This window comes from Zootoca vivipara, chromosome 3, assembly GCF_965207765.1.
Source record: "Zootoca vivipara chromosome 3, rZooViv2.hap1.1, whole genome shotgun sequence".
NCBI classification, from domain to species: Eukaryota; Metazoa; Chordata; class Lepidosauria; order Squamata; family Lacertidae; genus Zootoca; species Zootoca vivipara.
Genome location: NC_142586.1, coordinates 58626054 through 58632053, shown reverse-complemented (window position 1 = coordinate 58632053; position 6000 = coordinate 58626054).

Below are 6000 nucleotides of genomic sequence, written 5' to 3'. Positions count from 1 at the left end.
CCCTGCCCTCCTTGGCAAGTACTTTGGCTTCTGCCTTTGGTGACTAGGCTAAAGGATCATCAGCAATCCCACATCATTGCCACTGATGATGGCCCAGCCTTGTCTACTCACCCCTTCTCCAGAATCTGTACCTACAAAATGCTGACGACTGTGCAGTGCTCAAGTCTAATCTTGAGGTACAGGCCTGGAGCAATCCCATGAACCCCATCCGTCTCCATCTGGCAGAGCTTCAGGTTTCAACTACTGCTCCAGCTTCAGGTTTGAATGAAGATCGTTCAAAATAAGTAGAATTGACTTTTGCTGCTGGGGTGCTTAAGGCAGTTTGGAGTGCTGCATGTCAGGCTTAGAACCAGCAATACCAACACAACCTTGCAAGCATGAAGTCAGCTCTTCCATTCAAGTGAATGGGAAAGCCCAGAAGCACTGGTGTGTTTGTAGCAAAATGGTGATGGTCACTTAGGTAGATGGCTTTAAAAGGCATTATACAGATTAATGGAAGGTGGGTGAATGAATGGCTGGTATCCATAATAGCTGTAATGGAGCTTCCGTCCTCTAAGCCAATATACCTCAGTGTGCTTGATGCTGAAAAATCAAGAAGGTATGGCCATCACCTTGAGGCCACTGGCTGAAAGCCAAGCCAAGTAAGTACAATGGAAATAATTGGTCCTTACTCCCAGGTAGGACGCGAGTGGTGCTGTGGGTTAAACCACAGAGCATAGGGCTTGCCGATCTGAAGGTCGACGGTTCGAATCCCCATGACAGGGTGAGCTCCCATTGCTCGGTCCCAGCTCCTGTCAACCTAGCAGTTCGAAAGGACATCAAAGTGCAAGTAGATAAATAGGTACCGCTACAGCGGGAAGGTAAACGACGTTTCCGTGTGCTGCTCTGGTTCACCAGAAGCGGCTTTGTCATGCTGGCCACATGACCTGGAAGCTGTACGCCGGCTCCCTCGGCCAATAACGCGAGATGAGTGCCGCAACCCCAGAGTCGGTCACGACTGGACCTAATGGTCAGGGGTCCCTTTACCTTTACCTTTACTCCCAGGTAGGTGGGGTTTGAATTTCAGACTTGTTTGCGATCGTCTAAGTGTCTTTATGAGTGCTATCAGAAGCTTAACTCTGGACTGTGCCACTTTGGTCTCCTCCAAGGCCGTACTTAAGCCCTTATGTGATGGCTTGCTAATGCAGCACTGTGCCCGCATAGCACCTGACGTTTCCCTTCCCACTAATCGCTGCTGAAATTAAATGGAAAAAGCCTTGTATTATAATCTCTAGCAGGGTTTTTTCAAGTCTAATGGCTGGTAGGGAGAAGGAGTGTGCACACATGTGCTTGTGGTGTGTATGTTTGCCATGCATATATGTGCGCCTGGTTGTAGTGTGTGGCTGCATGGCTGTGTTTTTGCGATATTGCATGGTGATCAAGACAATTTCTCCATATGTGCCCACGGACCCTCAAAAAGTTGTCAACCTCATGTTATTATCGAACCCTCAATTTTATGACTGCAGTCCAGAAGATGCATCCAGTGCAGGGCAATGTGCACATTTCCCCAATTTTGTTATGTGCACAAGTTTATGAATGGATGCCTCTTTGGTATCGGTTGTTCATGAAGAGAGAACCATATCAATGTATTGCACCAATTCCCCCTTCCTGATAAGCAGCCTTGCATTCAGACTTGTGAAGCAATTGATCCGTGCAGAGAACATTCTTTTCTCATGGAGATTATGATGCTTATCTTCCTTGTGATAAATTGCATTGACACACTTGCTTTCTTATGGTTGTGGCTTTATTTCCACAGGGAGCTTATTAGGTGTTGTAATTTTTGCATGAGAGACTAAAAGGAGCGAGATAATGAACAGCTACAGTATTTAGAGGTGGTTATTTTATAATAGGTTTCAAATTTTGTGAAATATATATATTATTTTTCTATTTGTATAGCTGAAGCAAAAATGATTGGATAAAAGATGCATTAGAACTATGCTGTGGCATTATTTTGGTGGTTACAGCTCAAGCCATTGATTGATATCATTCCTAAAAGGTAAAGGTAAAGGGACCCCTGACCATTAGGTCCAGTCGTGACCGACTCTGGGGTTGCGCGCTCATCTCGCATTATTGGCCGAGGGAGCCGGCGTATAGCTTCCAGGTCATGTGGCCAGCATGACAAAGCCGCTTCTGGCAAACCAGAGCAGCACATGGAAACGCCGTTTACCTTCCCGCTGTGGCGGTTCCTATTTATCTACTTGCATTTTGAGGTGCTTTCGAACTGCTAGGTTGGCAGGATATCATTCCTATTCTGTATTTAATATTCAGTGGTACCTTGGTTTATGAACTTAATCCGTTCCGGAAGTCTGTTCTTAAACCAAAGCGTTGTTAAACCAAGGCGTGCTTTCCCATAGCAGCGGGGGACTCAGTTTACAAATGGAACACACTCGACAGGAAGTAAAACATGTTCTTATTCCAAAGCAAAGTTCACAAACCAAAACACCTACTTCCAGGTTTGAAGCATTCTTAATCCAAGTTGTTCATAAACTAAGCTGTTCTTAAACCAAAGTACCACTGTATTATGTTGTAAGTATTTTTTCTAATGGACATTACTCCATAATTTCACTTTCAAATCACATACTGTATTCAAATCTCAGACCTAAAACCATATTAATTAAATTGTAAGTGCTGCAATATCTAAGACTCAGCTTTTTCATTTCTTTTAATTAATTCACTAGGCAGGTGCTCTGGGGGTTCCCACCCCCATCCCACCCCACCCCGGAAAGGAATCTCTACTTCATTGGAGTTGCAGGGTGAGGCAGCTGCACAATTCATTTACAACACTGCTTGTTGTTATGTTCTGCAATAGGAGGAGGACCTCCCTTGCAAACTTTTGTGTGGGTCTGGTACCTTTTATCAGTAAGCATTGAATCTCTGCCCTTGGCCTTTGTCCAATCCTGATTTCCAATTCTGAATCTGAGAGTCTGGCCCTTTCTACATGATATGTGAGAGGAGGAGGAGGAAGATGCTTTTTAGTATTATGACATAATCACCCAGTTCCCTTTCAAGTTATACCATCACAATAGACAGACATATCATCTAAATGTAAGAGACAGAAGGAGGTAGTCTTGCCGTGAAGAACAACAAAGATGTGCCCTCCTTTCCCCCCAAAGTGTACTGGCATTTTTATTATTATTATTATTCCACCAGACATCCCTTCAAAGATGGTATCTCATATTCAATACAGGACTGTCATTGATTGGAGCAGATTCTCTGTTTCTGATTTCAGCACACATGTATCAAGTAATCTGAATTAAAATTCTCAGGTGCTATTTAGTAAAAAGCTAAACCCTGAAAACATTTTATATCACTGTGTTGTTGTTGTTGTTGTTGGTTGTTGTCATTGTTGTTGTTTTAAGCCTGAACCAAATTTAATCCATATTGTAAGTTATCTTCTGATTATGGAACAGCACAAGAATCAGAACTGGCCTGCCCATGAGGGAGTGTGAAGCTCCCACTTTAGGTAGCAAAAGTGCAAGAGGTGGCACTCCTTCTGCCCCACTGCTGCTGCCGCTACCAAAACACCCTCCTCTCACTATCAAGAGGGAGGCGTTTTGGCAAGCTGGCTTGACTGAAGGATGAGGAACCTGTCCAGATGTTGTTGGCCTCCAGCTGCCATCATCCCTGACCTTTGGCCATGTTGGCTGGAGCTGATGGGAGCTGGAATTCAACAAGATTTGGAGGACCAGAAGTTCCCCATCCCTGACTTAAATCATTGTAAACTATCGGCTCTATTAGTCCAGCAATATGAACTGTGTTTGTGTGGGTAAGTACCACACTCCTTCACCCCACCCTATCCCGACTGACATCCTTCCAGAGGGTGAAAGGGAAGCAAGACGGCACACACGTTGATTACAACAATGACTGCTCTGAATGAACAGCTTTCAGATGACCTCCAGCAAACTCATCAAGCATGAACACAGAACTAATTGATGGGCAGAGTTGATTGCTTCCTCCTCTCCTGCACTTGAACAGGCTTGTGGTTAAAAAACCAGAGGCAGCAATGGGGAAAGCAGAGCTAAGTAGACAAGCTGCATTCAAGAGTATTACAACTGCTGGAAATATTTAATGTGATAGGTTCTGCATTATAAAAGAATAATTAATCTAGAGGTTATACCAGCAAAATGTTCTTTCTTCTTAATTTACTTACTTGCTCACATTACTTGTTATAGCTCGGTACATACAGAGACTAGACGGTGCTATTGTGCCTAGGATCACACTCTCCTCAGCCCCACTCTTATGCCTGTCCCCAGCTTTCCAGAACTGAGAGATGCAATGAAAATGGCATTAGTACATTATGAAAGATGCTATCTCCCTTCCTTGTGATTTTAAAGCTACTTTAAATTGGTAGTGGAAGATACTAATGACAAAATAAGGGAGCAAGGAGGAGAAGGCAGGGCAAGGGATGTGGATGCAAGACCGATGACCATAAAAAAGTCCCAAGAAAATTATGCAGTAATCGTAGGTATGTTAATGCATATTATGTTAATGCATATTAAAAGTCAGTTCCTTTATTTTATTTCTGGTAGATTTTTTTCTAAACGAAATTAGGCAGATGCCACAGTCCAACCAAAACTTTATTTCAATGGGTTTAAGCATGTTTAATTCTGTGTTGGGTTGTGATAACTGAAGCTTGCAATGCCAAACCGTTTTTGTGCAAAAGTCCTTTGATGACACTGTTTCTCTCTCCCTACTCTCTCTCCAAAATCCTACAATGATTGCTAGGGACTAAGCCAGATACATGGACATCTCAGCCAAAGGCACATGGACATCTGTATGCCTTTTGTAAAATGTATTCCCCCCCCCAAAAAAAAAAACCCCAAAGCAATAGCTAGGCTGGTTTCCTTGTCTGAGTTCTTATAATGCCCAGCTTTGTAGAGCAACAGCAGCTGCTGCTCAATAGCATATTCAATATGCCATATTGACACAAAAATTAATGTTTATTTTGAAGAATGCCATTGTGCACCACAACCACTCATTTATTATGGCAGCAAAATGAGAATTTGTCTTTCTTTCTTCAGTTTCTCTCTCCCGTGCCTACTTCTGTCGGCAATAAGTGTTTCCCTCAATTCTCAATCACCTATTATAACTGCCAGACCAAATGGCAGTGTGCCCTTCAAAATATTCTCATGTTAAATTGCTCACCCATGTCTTTAGTCTGAAGAATGGCAACTGCTGTTCCCAGAGGAGAGTGCTGACTCTTTGATACATATTAAACGGTACTAAGCAGTGTGGGTCTGCAGGCACTGTTATTAATAGAAATGAATGTCTCAATGGCCAATGATTGACAGTTCTTTTGCCAAACGGCACCAAGCAAAATCATTCCAAGAAAGCAATGCCTATAGTACAGTGCAGTATGTTTTCACATGACTGAGATGAGCTGACTTTGAGGCCAATTTCATGCCAAGAGCTTTCAGTAATCATACAGGAAATGCAGATAGTGACCAATTAATGGGAGATAGATGTAGGAAGTTCCACCTATATATTACAAAGTGATCATTTACTCCTAGTCACCCTTCTGACTGGCATCTTGCCTTATGTTTACCATATGACTGAACGCCATGCGGCATGAAATTGGTCTCAGCAGGGCAACAGTCCCATGCCAAACCAATCTGGGCTTGATTATCAACCTGTGACTATCCTCTTGATTCCATCGGTTCTGGAATTGTAGTACACTACTTCCCCCCCATTAACTAATTGCTTCAGCATTGATTATGTCAGTGATTCCTATGCTTTCTTCCTCCTACAGGCCACTTGAAAATTACAAAGGATCTTGGTGGGCCATTTAATGATTTTGCAGCCTGTGCCATGCTAGATGCTGTATGATTTTTCATTGTATTTCATTGTATCGCTTCTTTTATATCTAACATTTTGCATTCTGTTGCATTACAATTTGAATTCCATGGAATTCAGCAACACAATAAAATACAATGTAAGAAATGAAAAGCAATTAAAAATCAA